This window comes from Bos indicus, chromosome 6, assembly GCF_029378745.1.
Source record: "Bos indicus isolate NIAB-ARS_2022 breed Sahiwal x Tharparkar chromosome 6, NIAB-ARS_B.indTharparkar_mat_pri_1.0, whole genome shotgun sequence".
NCBI lineage: Eukaryota > Metazoa > Chordata > Mammalia > Artiodactyla > Bovidae > Bos > Bos indicus.
This window is the reverse complement of record NC_091765.1, coordinates 90,858,882-90,883,915: the sequence shown is the minus strand read 5'-3', so window position 1 is coordinate 90,883,915 and position 25,034 is coordinate 90,858,882. Positions and strand designations below refer to the sequence as shown.

The window sequence follows — 25,034 nt, the reverse complement described above, 5'->3', positions numbered from 1 at the left end:
CAAAGTAGACTTTTGGGTAGATTTGAGTGACGACAGATGCTTTTGCCTTCTTCATCCATTTGCTTCTTCCTTCATTTGCTCATTAGTCTGTTTATCAAGATCCATTCATTAGCTTTTGTGCCTAGCACTGTGCTAGGTTTGGGAACTATATCTGTTAGGGTAAGAGCCAGTTTCTCTTTTTAAGTTTTATTTTTTCTTTATTAAAGTATAGTTACTGTACAATATTATGTTGTACAGTATTGTACATATTGTAAAGATATTGTATATATTGTACAGATGTATAATATGGTTATTCACAATTTTTAAAGTTTAGAATCCTTTTGTAGTTATAAAATACTGGCTATCATTCCCGTGTTGTACAATATATCTTTGTAGCTTATATTATACCTGAGAGTTTGTGCTTCTTATTCCCCTCCCCCTAGATTGTCCCTACCCCTCTTCCCTTTCCCCACTGGTAACCACTAGTTTGGGCTTCCCTGGTGGCTCAGTCATAAAGAATCCACCTGCCAATGCAGGAGGCGTGGGCTTAATCTCTGGGTTGGTAAGATTCCCTGGAGGAGGAAATGGCAACCCACTCCAGTGTTCTTGCCTGGGAAATCCCATGGATAGAGGAGCCTACCGGGCTATAGTCCATGCATGGGGTCACAAGAGTTGGACATGATTTAGTAACTAAACAGCAACAAAGAAAACCGTTTGTTCTCTGTATTTATGAGTCTGTAAGAGCAAGTTTCTTGACCTCATAGCACTGATGCACTGAATGGGTATACATGTGTTTGTGTATGTAAAATGTGATCAACAGCACAAACAAGCCATCCAGTGTTCCCTGGATGCACATAGTTTGGACAACTGACCTCCCCTAGGGATCCAGGAAAGCTTTCTGGAACACATAATTGTCAGGCTGAGCTCAGATAGCACAGAAGGTGGGGAAGAACCAGCAGGGAGAGTGCTCTAAACACTAGCTGTAATGTGTGCAATGCACTACTCGTGAGGGGCATGATTCTTCAAGGTCATCCAGGCATTATGGCTTCTCATAAGGGAAGTGATGTTCGGGTGTGGTTTACCACTTCTGAGGATCGAATGAGTAACAGATGCTGTAAGAGAGCCCCAGGTTGGTGTAGGAAGCCCTCCGGTGCACCCAGTGAAGCCCCTCAGATCTCACTGATTTTAGCTTCAGCAGGGAAACTGGTTCCACAGAGTGCATATCACTGGGGGTGGGAGGGTCTGAAATCCCACTTTGAGCTCTCAACCTGGGTTTTTCCTCACCTTGCCCAGGTGCCCTCCAGCTGCAGCAGGATCTTGCTAAAGTAGGTGCCTCTGGGACCAAATTTCAGCTCATGAGACTGGAACAATGGATAAACTGCTCTGCCATCTTCCAGGTGGGCCCTTCTGGGAGGCAATCTGTACTCTTTCGCATCAGCGATCCTGATGCAGCTGAACCCCAGTTGCTCACAGCAGTAACCTCGGTAATGAACTTTTGCATTGGCTTTCCCTCCTTTTCTATTTCTCCCCAACCCCTCTCTCCTGCTTCCTGGGATCACATGTCAAATAAGCCACCTGTGCTCGGCTCCACCTCAGGGGGTGACCCTGGGAAGCCCAAATTTACAGAGTTGGACACCTAAAGTCAAGTGAAACTTTCCTTAACTTTTTTTGAAATAAATATTTTTACAGCTGATTAACAATGTCTTAATAGTTTCAGGTGGACAGCAAAGGGACTCAGTCATACATATACAGGTGTCCATTCTCCCCCACATGGACATCACCAGATGGCCAACACCGAAATCAGATTGATTATATTCGTTGCAGCCAAAGATGGAGAAGCTCTATACAGTCAGCAAAAACAAGACTGGGAGCTGACTGTGGCTCAGATCATGAACTCCTTATTGCCAAATTCAGACTGAAATTGAAGAAAGTAGGGAAAACCACTAGACCATTCAGGTATGACCTAAATCAAATCCCTTACAATTATACAGTGGAAGTGAGAAATAGATTTAAAGGACTAGATCTGATAGACAAAGTGCCTGATGAACTATGGATGGAGGTTCGTGACATTGTACAGGAGACAGGAATCAAGATCATCCCCAAGAAAAAGAAATGTGAAAAAGCAAAATGGCTGTCTGAGGAGGCCTTACAAATAGCTGTGAAAAGAAGAGAAGAGAAAAGCAAAGGAGAAAAGTAAAGATATACCTGTTTGAATGCAGAGTTCCAAAAAATAGCAAGGAGAGATAAGAAAGCCTTCCTCAGCAATCAATGCAAAGAAATAGAGGAAAACAATAGATGGGAAAGACTAGAGATCACTTCAAGAAAATTAGAGATACCACGGGAACATTTCATGCAAAGATGTGCTCTATAAAGGATAGAAATGGTATGGACCTAACAGAAGTAGAAGATATTAAGAAGAAGTGGCAAGAATACACAGAAGAACTGTACAAAAAAAATCTTTATGACCCAGATAACCATGATGGTGTGATCACTCACCTAGAGCTAGACATCTTGGAATGTGAAGTCAAGTGGGCCTTAGGAATCATCACTATGAACAAAGCTAGTGGAAGTGATGTAATTCCAGTTGAGTTATTTCAAATCCTAAAAGATGATGCTGTGAAAGTGCTGCAAATTTGCTAGCAAATTTGGAAAACTCAGCAGTGGCCACAGGACTGGAAAAGGTCAGTTTTCATTCCAATCCCAAATAAAGGCAATGCCAAAGAGTGTTCAAACTACCCCACAGTTGCATTCATTTCACATGCTAGCAAAGTAATGCTCAAAATTCTCCAAGCCAGGCTTCAGCAATACATGAACCGTGAACTTCCAGATGTTCAAGTTGGATTTAGAAAAGGCAGGGGAACCAGAGGTCAAATTGCCAACATCCATTGGATCATTGAAAAAGCAAGAGAGTTCCAGCAAAACATCTATTTCTGATTCTTTGACTATGCCAAAGCCTTTGACAGTGTGGATCACAACAAAGTGTGGAAAATTCTGAAAGAGATGAGAATACCAGACCACCTGACCTGCCTCTTGAGAAACCTGTATGCAGGTCAGGAAGCAACAGTTAGAACTGGACATAGAACAACAGGCTGGTTCCAAATAGGAAAAGGAGTATGTCAAGGCTGTATATTGTCACCCTGTTTATTTAACTTATATGCAGAGTACATCATGAGAAATGCTGGGCTGGAAGAAGCACAAGCTGGAATCAAGATTGCCGGGAGAAATACCAATAACCTCAGATATGCAGATGACACCACCCTTATGGCAGAAAGTGAAGAGGAACTAAAAAGCCTCTTGATGAAAGTGAAAGTGGAGAGTGAAAAAGTTGACTTAAAGCTCAACATTCAGAAAACTAAGATCATGGCATCAAATCCCATCATTTCATGGAAGATAGGTGGGGAAATAGTGGAAACAGTGTCAGACTTCATTTTTTTGGGCTCTAAAATCACTGCAGATGGTGACTGCAGTCATGAAATTAAAAGACGCATGCTCCTTGGAAGGAAAGTTATGACCAATCTAGATAACATATTAAAAAGCAGAGACGTTACTTTGCCAACAAAGGTCCATCTAGTCAAAGCTATGGTCTTTCCAGTAGTCATGTATGGATGTGAGAGTTGGACTATAAAGAAAGCTGAGCTCTGAAGAATTGATGCTTTTGAACTGTGATGTTGGAGAAGACTCTTGAGAGTCCCTTGGACTGCAAGGAGATCCATCCTAAAGGAGATCAGTCCTGAGTGTTCATTGGAAGGACTGATGTTGAAGCTGAAACTCCAATACTTTGGCCACCTGATGCGAAGAGCTGACTCATTTGTAAAGACTCTGATGCTGGGAAAGATTGAAGGCGAGAAGAGAAGGGGACGACAGAGGATGAAATGGTTGGATGGCATCCCCGACTCAATGGACATGAGTTTGAGTAAACTCTAGGAGTTGGTGATGGACAGGGAGGTCTGGTATGCTGCCGTCCATGGGGTCGAAAAGAGCTGGACATGACTGAGTGACTGAACTGAACTGAACTGAACTGATTCTCCCCCAAACTCCCCTTCCCTCCAGACCTCCACAGAGCATTGAGCAGAGTTCTCTGTGCTATACGGTAAATCACTGTTGGTTATCCATTTTAAATATAGCACTGAGTGCATGTCCACCCCAAACTCCCTGACTGTCCTTAACTTTTCACTGGGTTCTTCTTTATCAAATGCTGTATCTCGTGTTTCTGATGCACCTGTGATGCCACCTACTCAAAGGAATGTTCTGCCCATCCCCCTTCCCAGTTTGCAGGTGAGTGAAGCTAAGGCTTAGCCCACTTCAAGTAAAACCCAGGATTAAAGCTCAGGATTTCTGATTTCAAATGAAATACCTTCTGGACTGCTCTCTTTGGCGATATCATGTTCTTCTCAGGAGAGTGATCCATTCTGTGGACCCATTCCCTGGGTTTTATTCTCCTCCTTTTGTCAGATGTCATCCCTTCAAGGGAATAATACAGTCAAAGGTGAAGCTTTTGAAAATGCTACCCGGTCCTCATTCATGATGTTTTAGAATTATCAATGCATGAAAAGCCACACCATTGTTTTAGAGAGCTCAAAATGAGAATCCAGAAATCATTGTTTCAAAGAAGTCAGTTCCCACCCCAAATTCCAGCTCCTGAGACTGTCATCCCATACTAAGACTCAGTATTGTGGTGATATTTTTAACACACCTGCTCCAGTTTAGAGGGGTGCTCTAGATTTCAGATGGGGTCTTTGTGTTCATATTTTCCAGGAGAAGAGCAGCAGTTTCCACCATGCTGAAGACATGCTGAACTCCTTCCTGGGCTGATTGCAACTGGATCTGAATGGTCCAGCTTCTTGTAAATTCTCATCAGCAGTATTACAATGAGGTATTCCAGGTCTGCTCTCTCCTTTTTCAAGTCTGCCTTAAATGCTTGATTTGTACTAAAGGAAAAGAAAATCCCCTGACCTAACTAGTATATCAGAAAGAAGAATGAAGTAGAAATTTTGGCTCTTGGGCCATTCTAGTTTGTCATTTTGTGAAATTAGAGACAGATGGGTGCTGTCTGTGTTGTGGGAAATTCTGTCCTACATTCCAGCCAATGCTGGGAGTTCTGGAAGAGGACAGAGAGGGGAAGGAGAAAGCTATTTGGACAGGGAAGAATATATGCTAATTCTGTGACAAAAATAGCATCAAATCTGCAAACATTAATTTTCAGCAAGTCTCATTCTTAGCCTGTGTTTTTCCCTTTTCTAGATTTCACACTAGAAAGGGAATTTAAACTGGTCGCTAACGGAAGCAGATTCAGAGGTCATCTGGCTTGTCTCTTACTGCAGAACATCAATTTATTATAAGCTCTAGGAGGCAGAAAGGACCACTGATGGTCAAATAATCAACCTATATTGAAGGCAGATCCTAACTAATTTTGAGCTGATCAGATTGTTGCTCCAAAGACCCAGTTAAGCAGCAATATGTGGGAGATGGGCTGTTGTGTGCAAAGAGTTGAGGTTTGCAGAAGAATGGGGTCCAAACTGCAGGGTTTCCATAACATAGTGGTGTGAAAGTGAAAGTGTTAGTCGCTCGGTTGCGGCCAACTCTTTGTGACCACAGGGAGTGTAGCCTGCCAGGCTCCTCTGTCCATAGGATTTTCCAGGCAAGAATACTGGAGAAGGCAGCCATTCCCTTCTCCAGAGGATCTTCCCAACCCAGGGATTGCACACAGGTCTCCATAACTGCAGGCAGATTCTTTACCCTCTGAGCCACCAGGGAAACCAACATAGTGGATCTCTCTACAAACAATCCCATCCCTTCTAACAGGCATCCTGAGACTTCTGGGATCTTGTTCTGGGCTGAGGTGAAAGGGATCAGGTAGATTGCCGTGTTGGAGTGAGGAAAGATACAGTTAGAGAGGTGTTGTAGGGGGCCTGGCAAGGTACTGAGGAAGCTCAAGGAGCATGGGTTTAGGTAGAACCCAAGCATTAAATGTTGAAGATCCAGGGGCCTTGATGTCACTGAAGCAGGGTCTGGAATGGTGTTGACATGGTCCCTGCCAGGAACAAGGCAGTTAGATTTATTTACAGAACAAGTGCTTAGTCGCTCAATCGTGTCCAGCTCTTGCGACCCCATGGACTGTAGCCTGCCAGGTTCCTCTGTCCATGGGGGTTCTCCAGGCAAAAATAGTGGAGTGGGTTGCCGTTTCCTTCTCCTGGGATTTACAGAACAAGGAATGGGGGTAAAAACAAATCAAGGTTTGTTTGCCAGTATTGACTGAAAGAAGAGAAGAGAAGTCTTCACAAGAAAAGACAGAGGGTTGGTTTAAGGTCCAGTTACAGGGAGAGTGAATCAGTCTCCATGGAAAGCAAGTAGAAAGTTGTTATGTGTCCTTGGTCCAATTTTTTTTGAGCCTCAGTTCCTCATTTGTGAAATAGACATAAAAATTCTTCCTGTATTTCATGTGTGTCTGCTTAGTTACTCAGTCATGTCCAACTTTTTGCAACCCTTTGGACTGTAGGCTGCCAGGCTCCACTGTCCATGGAATTTCCCAGGCAAGAATACTGAAGTGGGTTGCTGTTTCCTTCTCCAGGGGATTATCAGTCCCAGGAATTGAACTTGTGTCTCCTACACTGCAGGTAGATTCTTTACCAGCTTAGCCATCATGGAAGGAATTAAAATCAAGTGGGATCATTTTGTAAACAATAAGATGGTTATATGAAGTTCAGTGATGTCTCATCATTTACAAGGGGAAACGGCATTCCTATGGTGAAACACATGCTTTATTGGCTAGGGGATGGGCTCTCACTCTGCAGCAGATCCTAAAGGGGGTTTCTTGATTACTTCATAGTTCCAATCATGAAATTTTTGTGAATTCATACTAATTTTCATAAATATCATATTATAAAGTTAAAACACAACTTTCCAAGGATAGAGACTTTCAGAATGGGGTTAAAACTATTGAACTTTTGCCCAGGAAAATACCTGGGGATAGGATAGTTCCTTCTTCACCATCACTGATGCTTAGATTAGGCAAAACTAGGCAAGTAGACTCTTCTGCAGAATTCTGACAACCCTGGGCACAGTGTGTGATGAACAGGCCAAGGAGTCGACCATCTGGGGTAGGCAACATTTGGGTGGACCCAGCACATCATCCTTGCAGGAAGAACATAAAATGAAAGACAAGGGAATTTTCAGTAATTGTTGTGAGACTCCTGTGAGTCCCTCCTAGGCACTTGGGAAAAGCCTGACCACTAGCAAGGAGCCACCATAAGTTGGGCTTCCCAGATGGCACTAGTGGCAAAGAACCTGCCTGCCAGTGTAGGAGATGTGAGACGTAGGTCTGATTCCTGGGCAGGGAAGATCTTCTGGAGGAGGAAATGGCAACCCACTCTTGCCTGGAAAATGCCATGGACAGAGGAGCCTGGTGGGCTACAGTCCACGGGGTCACAAAGAGTCAGACACGACTGAAGTGACTTAGCACACACTCATGTACCGTAATACATCACACAACCTTGAATGATATTGGTAGTTCTTTGAAAAAGACTACTTATATGTGAAAAGAAGTCTTCCTTAGGGGACTTACTGGAAATAATAGCAGGATATCATTCTTTCATGATGTCTCTCTTGAAATATTTCCCTGCTCTTTAATTGGAGGATTTGCAGTAGAAAGCAGTAGAGATAAAGGATTTGGTTTTGATCTATAATTCAGGTGCAAAAGGGGTCCTAATGATACCTGAGAAGCCTGTGTCACTTCTGCTCTTCCTGATTTCATCTACTGTCTATAAAATAATAGGCTTTCTGGAAATTGGTCATTAGAAATCAGAAAGTTCAAATACATCATAGCTCCTGTTATAGATCTGTTTTTCATTCACAACTCTTCTGACACCAAAAGTATGGGTTTTTCCCCATCATCCAATTCTCTCATTTTCTGCAGATACCAACAGGGTATCCAAAAATTTGCTTTAATTCTGACACTAATTACCTAGAGTTAGCACAGACGTGGTAAGTTAAGGGCTGTCACACAAGACTGCTCTCCACTTCAGAGCTAGTCATAGGTCCCCAGGTCACTCAGACTTCTGTCCAACTTGGCTGAAAATTTGAGGTTTCCATGACCCCCTCCTCAGATTTGATAATTTGCTATTGTACAAATCATAGAACTCAGGGAAACACTTTACTTATTATTACTGGTCTATTATAAAGGATATTATAAAGACACAGCCCTTCCAATGAATATTTAGGGTTGATTTCCTTTAGGATTGACTGGTTTAATCTTGAAGTTGTTGGATGGTTGGATATCATCACTGACTCAATAGACACGAATTTGAGCAAACTCTGGGAGACAGTGGAGGACAGAGGAGCCTGGAGTGCTACAGTCCATGGGGTTGCAAAGACTCAGACATGACTTAGCGACAGAACAGCAGCATAAAGATCCAGATGAACAGCCAGATGAAGAGGTATATAAAGAGAGGTCCAGAGGTCCAGAGGTCCTGGGTTCAGAAGCCTCTGGCCCTGTGCATTTTGGGATGCACCACCCTCCCAGCTTTCTAGGAGGCGCTAGTGGTAAAGAACCTGCCTGCCAATGCAGGAGAGGTAAGAGCCACGGGTTTGATGCCTGGGTCAGGAAGATCCCCTAGTGGAGGGCATGGTAACCCACTCCAGTAATTTGGCCTGGAGAATCTTATGGACAGAGGAACCTGGCAGGTTATAGTCCATAAGGTCACAAAGAGTTGGATATAACTGAAGTGACTAAGCACATAGGTATCCTTCCAGCACATGGATGTGTTCACCAACTCAAAAGCTCTCTGAAGCCTGCTGTTTAGGGTTTTTATGGAGGTTTCAATACGAAGGCACAAATAATCAAATCATTGGCCATTAGTGATTAACTCAATCTCCAGCCCTTCTCCCTTCCCCAGAGGTTGTGTGTGTGTGGGGGTGTTACTCTAACTGCATGGTTGGGTCATCTGGCAATCAGCCCCCATCCTGAAGTTATATAGGGATCCATCATGAATCATCTCATTAGCATAAATTCAGGTATGGTTGAAAGGAGCTTATTATAAATAACAACAGACACTCCTCTCATCCCTAAGGAAATTACAGAGGTTTTAGGAGCTCTGTGCCAAATATTTTGCTTATTAATATCTTATTTCCCTACTTAAAATTAATTTGTTAGTGTATAATTGTTAGTAAAGATATTGAAAATCTACACTAAATTTAATATATATTTTAGAAGGTAGCATACCATTGGGCTTCCCAGGTGGCACTATTGGTAAAGAACCCGCCTGCCAATGCAGGAGACATAAAAGATGTGGGTTTGATCCCTGGGTTGGGAAGATCCCCTAGAGGAGGGCATGGCAATCCATTCCAGTATTGTTACCTGGAGAATCCCATGGACAGAGGAGCCTGGCAGACCACAGTCCATAGGGTCATATGAAGTTGGACACAACTGAAGCAACTTAGCACACATGCATGCAAGGTACCACTAGTCATTAATATCTTATTAAGAATTATTTAGTTATACTGTCTTAGAAGGAAAAGAAACTTGAGAATTTGATGAGGCAGATTTCTGAGGAAATATTCTGAACTTAGCAGGAGACTTCTTTGGATCTCCTGTTAAGTGAATTGGTAGAGAGACTTCATTGATCATTGGTTGATCAATAAGCTAGTCACAGGGTGGGTGAGAGGATGAGGGTAGGATGCATGGGTATTAAGACAAATATGATATGTTTTCTGACTTTAACAAGCTTGTGTGCAGTAGGAGAGCTAAACAAATAAAACTATAACATTAAATTTTATTTTAAACAGATACTTTCAGTATAACATGATTCAACAGGGAAACACACAGGCACCAGGTGTTGTAGGAACCAAAGGGAAGCCACTTAACCCGGTCTGTGTGTTTCATGGAGTCACAAGAGGCTTCTACTATGGATGAACCTGACTCTGAGTTTTTGCTTGTTTCTTTTTATAAAGCAAGGTTTATCAAGGTAGCATTTACACACAGTAAAAATTATATTTTTAGGTATACAATTTTATGAATTTTTACAAATGCACATAGATACATATTCATTATCCCAATCAAGAGATAGAGTATTTCAGTCCCCTTAAAATGTTCCCTTAAACCTTGTAGTCAAACCCTTTCTTCCATACGCAGCCACTGGCAACTCCTGATCCAACTTCTATCCCTATGGTTTTGCCTTTTCCAGAATGTCCTATAAAGGGAATCATGGAGTATATAGCCTTTTGTGTCTAGCCTCTTTTATTCACCACAAATGCTTTTGAGACTTATCCATGTTGTTGCATGTGTCAGTAATTTGTTCCTTTTTACTGCTGCATAATATGTTCCCTTGTATGCACATATCACAGTTTATTTATCCATTTAACAGTTGAAGGACTTTTGGATTGTCTCCAGTTTTGGCAATTATAAATAAAGCTGCTACAAACATTTGTGTCCAAGTCTTTGTGTGGACATACTTTCATTTCCCCTGGATAAATGCCTGGGAGTGAGATTGCTGGGTCATATAATAAGTATATGTTTTTAAGAAACTCCTTGTTTCTACCAGTATGAGAGCCCCAGGGTATAACAGGAGAAGCTTATCATTCAGTTCAGTTCAGTTGCTCAGTTGTGTCCAACTCTTTGCAACCCCAACAGCATGCCAGGCCTCCCTGTCCATCACCAACTCCCAGAGCTTGCTCAGACTCATGTCCATCGAGTCAGTGATGCCATCCAGCCATCTCATCCTCTGTCGTCCCCTTCTCCTTCTGCCTTCAATGTTTCTCAACACCAGGGTCTTTTCCAATGAGTCAGATCTTCACATCAGGTGGCCAGAGTATTGGAGGTTCTTCAGCTTCAGCATCAGTCCTTGCAATGAGTAGTCAGTACTGATTTTCTTTAGGATGGACTGGTTGGATCTCCTTGCAGTCCAAGGGACTTTCAAGAGTCTTCTCCGACGCCACAGTTCAAAAACTCAGTTCTTCGGTGCTCAGCTTTCTTTATGGTCGAACTCTCACATCCATACATGACTACTGGAAAAACCATAGCTTTGACTAGATAGACCTTTGTTGGCAAAGTAATGTCTCTGCTTTTTAATATGCTGTCTAGGTTTGTCATAGCTTTTCTTCCAAGGAGCAAGCATCTTTCAATTTTATGGCTACAGTCACCATCTACAGTGATTTTGGAACCCAAGAAAATAAAGTCTGTCACTGTTTCCATTGTTTCCCCATTTATTTGCCATGAAGTGTTGGGACAGGATGCCATGATCTTAGTTTCCTGAATGTTGAGCTTTAAGACAACTTTTTCACTCTCCGCTTTCACCTTCATCAAGAGGCACTTTAGTTCCTCTTCACTTTCTGCCATAAGGGTGGTGTCATCTGCATAGCTGAGGTTATTGATATTTCTCCCGGCTTTCTTGTTTCCAGCTGTGCTTCTTCCAGTCCAGCATTTCACATGATGGACGGGGGAGCCTGGTGGGCTGCCGTCTATGGGGTCGCACAGAGTCGGACATGACTGAAGCGACTTAGCAGCAGCAGCAGCACTCTGCATATAAGTTAAATAAGCAGGGTGACAATATGCAGCCTTGACATTCTCCTTTCCCAATTTGGAACCAGTCTGTTGTTCCATGTCCAGTTCTAACTGTTGCTTCTTGACCTGTATACAGATTTCTCAGGAGGCAGGTCAGGTGGTCTGGTATTCCCATCTCTTTAAGAATTTTCCACAGTTTGTTGTGATCCACACAGTCAAACGCTTTGGCATAGCCAATAAAGCAGAAATGGATGTTTTTCTGGAACTCTCTTGCTTTTTCTTTCTCTCTTGCTTTTCTGCTTTTTCTAAACCCAACTTGAACATCTGGAAGTTCTCAGCTCACGTACTGTTGAAGCCTGGCTTGGAGAATTTTGAGCATTACTTTGTTTGCATGTGAGATGAGTGCAATTGTGTGGTAGTTTGAACATTCTTTGGCATTGCCTTTCTTTGGGATTGGAATTAAAACTGACATTTTCCAGCTTTTCTTTATGGTGATGCAAAAAGAAGTAGAGAAGATATCTTTGGCCTTGTGCCATTTAGGCTGAGATCTGAAAGAGACAAGGAGTTTTTCAGGCAAACAGGCAAGGGGAGAGCATTCCTGGCAGAAGGTTATGCATGCACAAAAGTCAGCAAAGAGGCTTTTAAAAGTAAGGATGCAAATTGTCCCTTGTATGTGTCATGATGAAGATTCTGAGTGACATTTGCAGGAGTAGATTCAGTGGGGGTACTGTGGGTGGAAGCAAATTTGTCCATGTTTAAGACCAAATAGAACATGAAGAAGTGGAGGTAGATGTCTAGAACATCCTAAAAAATGTTAGCCAAGAGTGAAAGGAGAGAAAGTGTGGGATCTAGAGGTAGTACATGGGGTCCAGGAGAGTTTTTAAGGCTGGGAGAGACTGGAACAGGATGAGGAAATGGTTATAAATGCAGACCAGGGAGATGGCAAAGAAGGGACTTGGCTTAGAGGAGAGTGGAGGAAATAAAACCAGGGCAGCCTTTGACCTGGTTGTCTGACATTGCCTTCTTAGTACTGCAGGGAAGAAAGACAGGTGTGGAGACAGCAGGAAACTGAGGTAGTCGTGTCTGACCTACCTCCTACTTATTATGAAAACCGAAGAAAACACAATAGAAAGGAAAGTGGATTCCAGATAAACAGTTTAGAAGTTCTGTCTAAGCTTCTTTTCAAAAGGCAGACTCATAGAACTATGCAATAGGTTTATATTAAAAAATCAGCACAGGTTTTGGGTAAACATATAAAAGTATAATAAAGTATGTAATAATCACTCACAACCCTAGAATACATTATTGTATTTTGTTGGATTTCTTCCAATCATTTACTTATTCACTTTTCATGTAATCGAGATGATACTGTGTGGGGAGCGATATGTAAATATCTCATTCAGGACATTATTATCTTCGATTAATGTGTCACTCGTTACTTTATGCACATTAGACTGCAACTCCACGAGGCCAGTGACCATACTGTCTTGCTGACTGATCATAGCTTCAAGTTAAGACTGTGACTTGCACATGTTAAATGTGTCATATATATTTATTCAATTAGTCTGTATATTCATTAATATTACAGTATGAGCATTTCTCTCATGTTATTAATATTAAAGGCATTTGAAATGATGTCACAGTGTTTCTTGGCATATACATACTGTCATTTATTTGATAATTTCTTGTTTGTCAGAGGTATAGTTAGCTCTTACAGTTGGTCTGATGATGTTAGCTATGGTAGTGATAGCTATTTTTTACTGAATGCTTGCTGTAATAAGCATCATTACTGTATTTTGCACACATTGTTTCATTTTATTTCCCGAACATCCCAACTGAGTAGTATTATTATCCCCAGTTTGCAGCTAAGGAAAATGATGTTGAGAGAGATTTAGTAACTTGCTTATAATCTTAAAGCTAAGGAAAGTTATAAGTGGACCTGATCAAGATTTAGTAACTTGCTTATAATCTTAAAGCTAAGGAAAGTTATAAGTGGACCTGATCAATTGAGATTGTTGACCCCAAGCCTGTGCTTCTCAGTTCTTCTCTGTGGCCTCTGAGCAGAAGCTATCTTGTGTGATTCAACTGTTAAACATTTAACAAACACCTGTAACATGTGAAGCAACGTGTGGGCACGAGTGAGGTAAAGATAGAAGAGACAGGTGACAGTCTTGGACCGCCTTCTGGATATAGATGGACATATGTGTGAGGTGCACACCAGAAACAGAGAGAACAAAAATGGAACTCCTGCTCCCTAGGAGGTTCAAAAATCTGACTAGATTTAATTATGAAAAGTTTGGTAGGGTGGGGAGGAGGTCCAAGAAGGAAGGGATATATGTATACATATAGCTGATTCACTTCATCATATAGCAGAGACTAACACAACTGTGTGCTGTGTATGCTCAGTCGCTCAGTCATGTCCAACTCTTTGTGGCCCTGTGGACTGTAGCCCACCAGGCTCCTCTGTCCATAGAATTTTCCAGGCAAGTGGGTTGCCCACTCCAGGGGATGGAATTCGAGTCTTCCTGCATTGCAGGTGGATTCTTTATCATCAGTTTACTGGACATCATTTTTGTGCTGGGCTTTGTACCAGGCACTGGGGACATTGAGATAAACTGGTGCCCTGAACTCATGAAGTTCATAGACGAGGGGAGAATAGGGCTTTAAATCAACAAATCCACATGTAGGGAATAGTCTAAAAGGGCACAAACCATGGACGAAGGGAGCATGTGGCAAAAATAATGAACCTCATCTCCAGGGTTGGGGAGAGTCTCCCAGAAGTAGTGTCATTTCAGAGGATATTTGGAGATAAGTAAGAGTGAGCCAGATGAGAGAGGGGAGAAAGACAGCCTGGTGGGAGCATGTTGAGGGAAGGCTGAAACCTTCCAGGGAAGAGGAACAAGGGAAGGCAGACCGAGGGACAGAAATCAGCCCAAAATGACCAGGACAGAGGGAAGACCGTGAACAGGGTGCAGGGAATGGAAGGGAAGGAGAGCGGGGAGCAGGAGGGGCCAGGTGGTGCTGAGCTGGGAAAGTCACGCTTGAGTTTTTCTCTTTATCCTAAGAAGCAATGGGAATCCATAGGGAGTATCACAGTGGGGTCGGATGTGGTCAGATTTGTAGAGAGAGTGGTGAGCTGATTGGAGGGAAGAAGAGAGTGGGTGTGAGATGAAGAGGTTAGATCCTAAGGGTTGAGATAGGGGATGGGCTAGAGTGGATTGAGTGATTGTCTGAAGAATGGAATATGAGGAGAGGAGCTCATCCTGACTCCTTGAGCAACAGAGTGGGTCTGGGGTCATTTACTGAGATGCAGAAGAAGGGAGGGTAAACTTCCCTGGTGGCTCAGATGGCAAAGAATCTACCTGCAATGCAGGAGACCGGGGTTCAGTCCCTGGGTCAGGAAAATCTCCTGGAGAAGGAAATGGCAACCCACTCCAGTATTCTTGCCTAGAGAATTCCATGGAGCCTAGTGGGCTACAGTCCATGGGGTTGCAAAGAGTCGGACACAACTGAGCGACTAACACTTTAACATTCACTTTAACATTTTTTTCACATTCAGGGAGGTAAAAGTCCTGTACTCAGTTTTTCACTGAGATGGGGAAAAAAGAAGGGGTTTGAAGGGGTAATTCAGTTCAGTTCAGTCGCTCAGTCGTGTCCAACTCTGCGACTCCATGGACTGCAGCATGCCAGGCTTCCCTGTCCATCACCAACTCTCGGAGATTGCTCAAACTCATGTCCATGGAGTCAGTGATGCCATTCAACCATCTTATCCTCTCTCATCCCCCTCTCCTCTTGTCTTGATGCCATGATCTTAGTTTTCTAAATGTTGAACTTTAAGTCAACTTTTTCACTTTCCTCTTTCACTTTCATCAAGAGGCTCTTTAGTTCTTCTTCGCTTTTTGCCATAAAGATGGTGTCATCTGCATATCTGAGGTTATTGATATTTCTCCCAGCAATCCTGAATCCAGCCTGTGCTTCATCCAGACTGGCATTTTGCATGATGTACTCTGCATATAAGTTAAATAAGCAAGGTGACAATATACAGTCTTGACATACTCCTTTCCCAATTTGGAACCAGTCTGTTGTTCCATGTCCAGTTCTAACTGTTGCTTCTTGACCTACATACATATTTCTCAGGAGGCAGGTAAAGTGGTCTGGTATTCCCGTCTCTTTCAGAATTTTCCACAGTTTGTTGTGATCCACACAGTCAAAAGCTTTGGCATAGTCAATAAAGCAGAAATAGATGTTTTTCTTGAACTCTCTTGCTTTTTCAATGATCTAGCAGATGTTGGCAATTTGATCTCTGGTTCTTCTGTCTTTTCTAAATCCAGCTTCAACATTTGGAAGTTCTCAGTTCACGTACTGTTGAAGCCTGGCTTGGAGAATTTTGAGCATTACTTTGTTTGCAAGTGAGATGAATGCAATTGTGGGATAGTTTGAGCATTCTTTGACATTGCCTTTCTTTGGGATTGGAATGAAAATTGACCTTTTACAGTCCTGTGGCCACTAGTGAGTTTTCCAAGTTCGTTGGCATATTGAATGCAGCACTTTCACAGCATTATCTTTTAGGATTTGAAATAGCTCAACTGGAATTCCATCACCTTCACTAGCTTTGTTCATACTGATGCTTCCTAAGGCCCACTTGACTTTGCATTCCAGGATGTCTGGTTCTAGGTTAGTGATCACACCATCGTGTTTATCTGAAGGTCATCCTCCTGAGAGGTCACCAAAAATAATGTTGAAAGGTTCCTGCTGGATTGCAGCTTCTAGGTCACTGGTGACCTTGACAGGAGCAATGTTGGTGGTGGGGAGGCAAGAAGAGATCTGGGCGGGTGGGGTCCTGGTGCCCCCTTCCCAGGAACCAGTGGAGGTGGGTCATTAATGCATGCGGACAGGCATGAGTTGTGGCAGCTGCAGTCCTGGAGGAGGGTTGTCATGAATTTTCCTGTTGGCCATTATAATTTTATGGGGGTAATTTGTTTTGCTTTGTGACTTTTTAAGAACTAGCACTAAAAGAAAAATGAGAGACTTTACAGGGACAGCTTCTTTGACAGCTCAGCGCACCACGCATACCCTGAGAAAGTTAAGGCTTAAAGGGTATGAGAAAAACTTACAGGCAATTTATCAGTTGTGCTTCAAGCTGTGCACAGCGCAACAGACTAACGGTGTGTTAATGCCTTCCTGCAAGGCTGCCATTCACCTAGTCGTAGAAATGTGGGGATAAAAATGGTCTGTGAAGTGAGAAACTCAGTCAGGGTATACAGTAGGACTCTTAGAAGAAATGACCCTGGCACTCATGACAAGCTTCTGGCTTTTTATTAAGAATCATTCTTCAGAGAGGCCAGCTGTATTCTTAAAAAATTGCTGGGAGCAATGCTGTTGGGGCTGTGCATCAGAGTTTCAGAGGGACTCTGTCTTGTCTCAACAAATGAGAATTGCTGACCTGGGTGAGTGTATTTATATAGTTGCTCCTAAAATTAGGAGAACTGAAAATCTCAGATTAATTTTTTTCTTGACTTTGGTATGCACCATAATTTTTCCCCTTGAATGTTAGTTTTTCTAATTATGTTCCCTTTAGCCTAATAAAGGGAACATTCCTTCCATTGCTCCTTGGAAGAAAAGCAATGACAAACCTAGACAGCATATTAAAAAGCAGAGACATTACTTTGCCTACAAAGGTCCATATAGTCAAAGCTATGGTTTTTCTAGTAGTCACATATGGATGTGAGAGCTGGACAATAAAAAGTACTGAGCACTGAAGAATTGATGCCTTCAAACTGTGGTGTTAGAGAAGACTCTTGAGAGTTCCTTGGACTGCAGGGAGATCAAACCAGTCAATCCTAAAGGAAATCAGTCCTGAATATTTATTGAAGAACTGTTGCTGAAGCTGAAGCTCCAATACTTTGGCCACCTGATGTGAAGAGCTGACTCATTGGAAAAGACCCTGGTGCTGGGAAAGACTGAAGGCAGAAGGAGAAAGGGAAGACAGAGGATGAGATGATTGGACTCAATGGACATAAGTTTGAGCAAGATGGTGATGGACAGGGAAGGCTGGCATGCTGGGGTCCATGGGGTGGCAAAGAGTCAGACACAGCCGAGCAACTGAAGAACAAATAGCCTAATATTGAAATGGGCTTGTTTGTCTAAACACAACTTTTTAGGCTGAGAAAAAGGCAACCCAAGAGCTCCCTGGATGATGAGGGAAAGTCAAATTGACTGAAGTTTAAATTTTTTTGTAGAGATTCCACATGTGGAAAAATTTATAGGCAGATGATCTAAACTTGACTGGGCAATGGGTGGGACCATCCAGGAGAGACCACAGAATATATAGGAGAGGTGACAAAGATCTCAAGAACCAGGTACTGAGCTGATAGCTAGGGTGCAAGGGTGTGCCCAGACTATGGTCCAACCCAGTCAATTATTTTGAATGTCTTGCTAGCAATGGGTTACCCAGGTGGCGCTAGTGGTGAAGAATCCGCCCTCCAACGCAGGGGACACAGAAAAAGCGGATTTGATTCCTGGGTCAAATCCCCTGGAGGAGGAAATGACAACCCACTCCAGTACTTGCCTGGAAAATTCTATGGACAGAGGAGGCTGGTGGGCTACAATCCATGTGGTTGCAAACAGTTGGACACAACTTAATGACTGAGCACACATGCTCTAGCAGTGAAGATGGTTGGTGATTAGTTTAGTCTCTAAATTCCTACATAAGTTCTATGGGCTCATTCATTGTCATTGTCATTGGTTTCAAGTGGTTTGTTTAACTCTAGGTCTTCATATTATTTTAGCATCTGGGAGTATGAATTAACTTAAGACACACAGGATAGGGGAAGCAGAGGTCTCTGCTGAGGCTGGAAAATCCAGCCAAGGTCACCGGACTGGAAAAGGTAAATCCTCATCCCAATTCCCAAGAAGGGAGGTACTAAAGAATGTTCAAACCCTTGGACAATTGCACTCATCCCCCATGCTAGTAAAGTTATGCTCAAAATCCTCCATGCTAGGCTTGAGCATTATGTGAACCAAGAACTTTCAGATGTTCAGTTTGGGTTTAGAAAAGGCAGAGCAATCAGAGATCAAATTTCCACCATTCGCTGGATCATAGAGAAAGCAAGGGAATTCCAGAAAAACATCTACCTCTGTTTCATTGACTGTGCTAAAACCTTTGACTGTGTGGATCATAACAAACTGTGAAAAACTCTTAAAGAGATGGAAATATCAGACCATCTTATGTGTCTCCTGAGAAATCTGTTTGCAGTCAAGAAGCAACAGTTAGAACCATATATGGAACAACTGACTGGTTTAGGATTAAGAAAGGGGTATGCAGAGTCTGCTTATTGTCACCCTGTTTATTTATTTATTTTTTTAATTAATTAATTTATTTTAATTGGAGGCTAATTACTTTACAATATTGTAGTGGTTTTGCCTTACATTGACATGAATCAGCCATGGGTGTACATGCGTCTCGCATCCTGAACCCCCCTCCCACCTCCCTCCCCATCCCATCCCTCAGGGTCATCCCAGTGCACCAGCCCTGAGCACCCTGTCTCATGCATTGAACATGGACTGGTGATCTATTTCACATATGGTAATATACATGTTCCAATGTTATTCTCTCAGATCATCCCACCCTCACCTTCTCCCACAGAGTCTAAAAGTCTGTTCTTTACATCTGTGTCTCTTTTGCTGTCTCGCATATGGGGTCATTGTTTCCATCCTTCTAAATTCCTTATATATGTGTTGAAATACTCTATTGGTATTTTTCTTTCTGACTTACTTCACTCTGTATAATAGGCTCCAGTTTCATCCACCTCATTAGAACTGATTCAAATGTATTCTTTTTAATAGCTGAGTAATATTCCATTGTATATGTATCACAGCTTTGTTATCCATTCGTCTGCTGATGGACATCTAGGTTGTTTCCATGTCCCTGCTATTGTAAACAGTGCTGAGATGAACATTGGGGTACACGTGTCTCTTTCAATTCTGGTTTTCTCAGTGTGTATGCCAAGCAGTGGGATTGCTGGTCACCCTGTTTATTTAACATATACGTAGAGCACACAATTCAAAATGCTAGGATGAATTACAAGCTGGAATCAAGATCACCAGGAGAAATATCAATAACCTCAGGTATGTGGATGATATCACTCTAATGGCAGAGAGCCAAGAGGAACTAAAGAGTTTCTTGATGAAGATGAAGGAGGAGAGTGAAAAAAACTTGCTTAAAACTCAATATTAGAAAAACTAAGATCATGGCATCTGGTCCTGTCACATCATGGCAAATCGTAGAAAAGGTGGAAGAAGTGACAGATTTCCTCTTCTTGGGCCCTAAAATCACTGTGGATGGTGACTGCAGCCATAAAGTTAGAAGACGGTTGCTTCTCGGCAGGAAAGCTATGACAAACCTAGACAGTGTGTTAAAAAGCAAAGACATCACTTTGCTGGCAAAGGTCCATGTAGTCAAGGCTATGGTCTTCCCAGCAGTCAGGTATGGATGAGAGAACTGGACAATATACAGGGCGTGGCACTGAGAAATTGATGCTTTTGATCTGTGGTGTTGGAGAAGACTTTTGAGAGTCCCTTGGAAAGAAGGGAGATCAAACCAATGAATCTTAAGGGAAAACAACCCTGAATACTCTTTGGAAGGCCTGATGCTAAAGCCAAAGCTCCAACACTTTGGTCACTGATGCAAACAGCTGACTCATTGGAAAAGATCCTGATGCTGGGAAAGATGGAAGACAGAAGGTGAAGAGGGCAACAGGGGATGAAATGGTTAGATGGCATCACCGATTCAATGGGCATGAATTTGGGTAAACTCCAGGAGATGGTGAGGGACAGGGAAGCCTGGTTTGCTGCAGCTCCTAGGGTATCGAACAGTGGGACATGACCTGGTGACTGAACAATGATAACAAGAACAACTTGGGTGGAGTGGGAAAGATTGAGACTAGAGGCCCTGATTATTAGCAGTCTTAGCTATGAGGACAAGGCCCAACTCCCTAAAGTCTCTAAAATATTCTGTAGCTATGGGATTGAGGGACAGGAGTGAACTAGAAACGTTTTCTTAAATGTGAGTCACTCCTGAATCTCAAAGTGAAAAACTTTGGATTTTATTCTAAAATGCTATCTTCTTAAGTAACTTTCTAAATGATTATCTCTTTTAGAATTCTATTGAGCCCAGATATTTTGTTGTACTCGAAAGAACCTCCATGATGAAATTAGTTTCAGAACACAAACTTGAAATTGAGTCCTGGATTTCAAATGGGAATAGGTTTAGCCGCCTAAGCTAGAATAGAAACTTCACCCCACTGTTAACACTTTTCCTTCATAATCTTTCCTTTAAAGCCAAGCTCTTTAAGGAGAGGAATTTCCATACATTTGTCAAATGCCGTCAAATGGAAAAATCCTATCATAATCCTAATGAAAGTGAAAATAACACCAACTTTCAGGTTAAGCAGATACCCCAAACTCTGAACTATAAATTTCATTGCCAGAAAATGACCTGATACTCAGAACTCAATAGTTTTGGGAAACTAATAAACATCAAATGCTACCACTGCTTTGTAGTTTGACTAACTTTGAAATCTGTCTTACAGTTGAATGATGAGATCTATTTTATATCTAGTTGCATAAAAAATGTAATCCTCAAGAAGATTTATTCATTAAGAAGCTTATTCAGACACACTTTAAAATTGAATGTCTTACTGAGAAATGGGAATTGGGTTAAGCAAGAAGGTGACAAAAATTCTAAAATGCTTTTTATTTAAAAATTAAAAGTTTTTTGTGTCTACACACAAGCATACATGTAGATATATGGAGAGAAGGGAGGAGGAAAGAGAGAGGGCATGTAGATTAGAAAAGAAGTAAGCAAGCCAGCACCACAGGTAGAGCGAGTTTGCAGGTGCACATTAATTGCCAGTTTTCTGAACTGTATCCTTTATTCCATCAAATCATTTGCACAAACATTCCTTTAGTCCTCCTGGGTTCAGTGACGTTAGGATGTATCTTGAGAACTTGCAGGAGACTAGCCTTGTCCCCAGTGGTCTCTGGGCTAATGACTTTGGATGATTTCCCTTAACCCTTCTCCATGGTGATTCTGGAAAGTGCCACATTATGCCTCTTTGCTGACATTCTGCCTTCTCTTCGTAATCGCTTCCTGTTCTGTGCTCCTTTGTCAGAGACTCTGAAGCCAGATGAGGAATAGTAATTGTCACTAATCTCCTAACTTGTCCTCAGAGGACCAATGCTATAAACAGGCCTCATATTCCAAATACCACATTATGTATTTCTGGTGCCAAGTAATGTACTCAGGGTTTAAATATAATGCATACCTTTCCAAATGGTGGGAATTAAGGGAGAGTTTGATGTATTCAACAAACACATAGACATTTTAAAAGTTGGACCATTCAGGGGTACAGCAGATGTTGCTCAAATAGGAAGAAATATAGGGGAAAAGAGAGCCATCACATTTCTTACTCTATTAAAAGAGTCATTTTCTACCTGAGAATTGTATAATCAGAGGGTTGCAGGGGGTACTTTTGAGAACACCTCTAAACTCACATTCAGTGCACCAGCACCCTGGTTTTTTTTTTTAAGAACAAGAATACTCCCTAGAAACAAAGGCTTGAAAAACAAAGACAAAAGTGCCATATCTAAAAATCAGAAGTGACAGTTTAAAAAATGAAACTGAAAATCTGGCTTCCTGGAAAGATTGATCAGGAGCGTTATTCCAGAGAGATTTTGCAGGTAACTCTTGAAAAGATAATTTCTTTTCCTATGGTCAATTCAGCAGTCATAAGTAATTGGATTTCTGTATTTTACCCCAGAATCTGGATAATTTGAGAAAAACTTTAGCTATTTACACAGTCCTGATCTAGACCTATTGCTGTTAATAATCTCTGAATAGTAATTTTTTTTTACCTCCTCAGTTGGGCATATGGCAGAAAGTGAAGAGGAACTAAAAAGCCTCTTGATAAAAGTGAAAGAGGAGAGTGAAAAAGTTGGCTTAATGCTCAACGTTCAGAAAACTAAGATCATGGCATCTTGGGAAATAGATGGGGAAACAGTGGAAACAGTGTCAGACTTTATTTTTTGGGCTCCAAAATCACTGCAGATGGTGATTGCAGCCATGAAATGAAAAGACGCTTACTCCTTGGAAGGAAAGTTATGACCAACCTAGATAGCATATTCAAAAGCAGAGACATTACTTTGCCAACAAAGGTCCGTCTAGTCAAGGCTATGGTTTTTCCTGTGGTCATGTATGGATGTGAGAGTTGGACTGTGAAGAAAGCTGAGCCCTGAAGAATTGATTCTTTTGAACTGTGGTGTTGGAGAAGACTCTTGAGAGTCCCTTGGACTGCAAGGAGATCCAACCAGTCCATTCTGAAGGAGATCAGTCCTGGGTGTTCACTGGAAGGACTGATGCTAAAGCTGAAACTCCAATACTTTGGCCACCTCATGCGAAGAGTTGACTCATTGGAAAAGACTCTGATTCTGGGAGGGATTGGGGGCAGGGGGAGAAGGGGATGACAGAGGATGAGATGGCTGGATGGCATCACTGACTCGATGAACATGAGTTTGAGTGAACTCTGGGAGTTGGTGATGGACAGGGAGGCCTGGTGTGCTGCGATTCATGGGGTTGCAAAGAGTCAGACATGACTGAGCGACTGAACTGAACTGAACTGAAACTTGCTTTTATTGGCTTGAAATGCTACTTTGTCTCCATGAACTCATTTTCATTTGTTTTCAAAGCTTAATGTTTTTATTTAAGAAATCAGTTGCTTCCTGAAAAATGTGAATGTAGTTAGATTTCCCCTATCCAGTACTAGTTAAATCTTTTGGTTACTGAGATCAGATTGTGGATTTGATTGTAGATAGGGTTTAAGATGTCTCACTTAAACATTTCCACTAAAGGAATGTGTCCATAATGAACCAGCGCTCTATACTAGTGGTGGTTTAGTTGCTAAGTCGTGTCCGACTCTTGCAACCCCATATACTGTAGCCTGCCAGACTGTAGCTCATCTATCCGTGGAATTCTCCAGGCAAGAATACTGGAGTGGGTTGCCATTTCCTTCTCCAGGGGATCCTCCCGACCCAGGGACTGAACCCCGGTTTCCTGCATTGCAGGCAGATTCTTTACTGACTGAGCTACCAGGGAAGCCCGGATTGTCTAACTAGCTTTGCATTTTCCATCCTGGTCTTCCGCCAGTCCCAGGCTACACCTGTACATACTGATACTCATGTACTGTTGGGCACAATCCTCTGCTTTGCAGGTTAAAATTTGCTTTACTCTCCATTGCCTCCCATTACTTTACATTTTTTGATTTATTTATAACCTGTACTACTCCACTTAACATTCCAAGGAAGATAATGCCATTCATAGGCACTGACCTACTGGGAACTCATCTCAGGATGTTATTAATACAACATATGCACTGATCATAAAGGAAAAGTGTAAACAAGATTTTCAACCTCAGTACTATTGACATTTTGGTCTGGATCATTCTTTGTCACAGGAGATCATCCTGTATACTGTAGGATGTTTAAGAACATCCAGACCTCTATCCACTAGAGGCTAGTAACAAACCCCAGTCATACCAAACTGTTTTTGTTTGTTTTGTCTCCTGGAGGGCAAAGTCAAGCTATAGTTGAAAAACACTGGGCTAAGAAAATATGAATGGTTTTAAGGAATGCATCATTCTCTCCACCGTGACATCTCTACCATCTAGAAGAGTTCCTGGTACATGCTAAGGTTCCGTGATACTTACGGGCCTTATTGTACAGAGGACGGGATATGGTGTATCATGTGAGAGTGATAGAACCTACCAGCTTCTGTTTTTCTGGCTTACAGTGGATGCTCAAGTAATATATTTATTTTTTCAGTGACTACATAATGGATGAATGACTGAGTGAGGGAATGATTGTTCCACCTGGGATTTTAGATCTTTAGGGGAGGGAAGATCTAAGCTGGGTGTTACTAGAATTTAGTGATTCTTCAAGTGGGAGTCAGCGTCCTACTCTCTTTAGAAACCTGTAAATGCTATAGTGAGATGTTTACTATACCATAGCTATGGCTGCAGTGAGCAGGGTCTCAGTAGCCCTTAAATCTCTCCAGTTCTACACCAGATCTTCACCCTCAGGCTCTGTCCGCCCCTCCCCGTATTAGTTCTCATGCACAGATGAAGGCAATTTTCTTTAACCGGAGGTCTGTGACCCATTATTGAATTCTGAAATTTTGATTGGGTGGGTCTTGACCAGTATTAAAAAAAGTACAGAACCAGGATAAAACAGAAGAGAAAGTATTAGAGTATATTACATGCTGTCTTGGTAAGTATTGTCTCTTAAAATTTTTGTTTCAGTCATTTTGTGTTTGTCTAGGTCCTGGGTTGTGCAGTAAAAATATTGTTTTTGTGGGCCCCTTTCAGAAAAGTTTGAAAGTCACTTGCTGGTGGAAAGTTCCAGGTACACAGTTAACCAGAGTGGAAAGCTCTCTCTCCCAACAGCTGGACTGATAAATTTAGGATAAGAGAATGATAAGAACTGTGGAGAGCAATATGGAAGAGACCCT

At 42.1% G+C, this 25,034-nt stretch overlaps 1 long non-coding RNA gene across 1 annotated transcript in view; it reads left to right on the top strand.

Annotated features, from left to right (window-relative positions):
• The window catches only part of LOC139183650 (uncharacterized), a 74,280-nt gene extending 69,420 nt beyond the window's left edge, over positions 1–4,860 (top strand). Inside the window, exons 2-3 of the long non-coding RNA XR_011567229.1 lie at positions 1,273–1,463; positions 4,735–4,860. This is a non-coding gene — a long non-coding RNA (uncharacterized lncRNA). The remainder of the gene's footprint in view (positions 1–1,272; positions 1,464–4,734) is intronic.
• Positions 4,861–25,034: the final 20,174 nt, after the last annotated feature.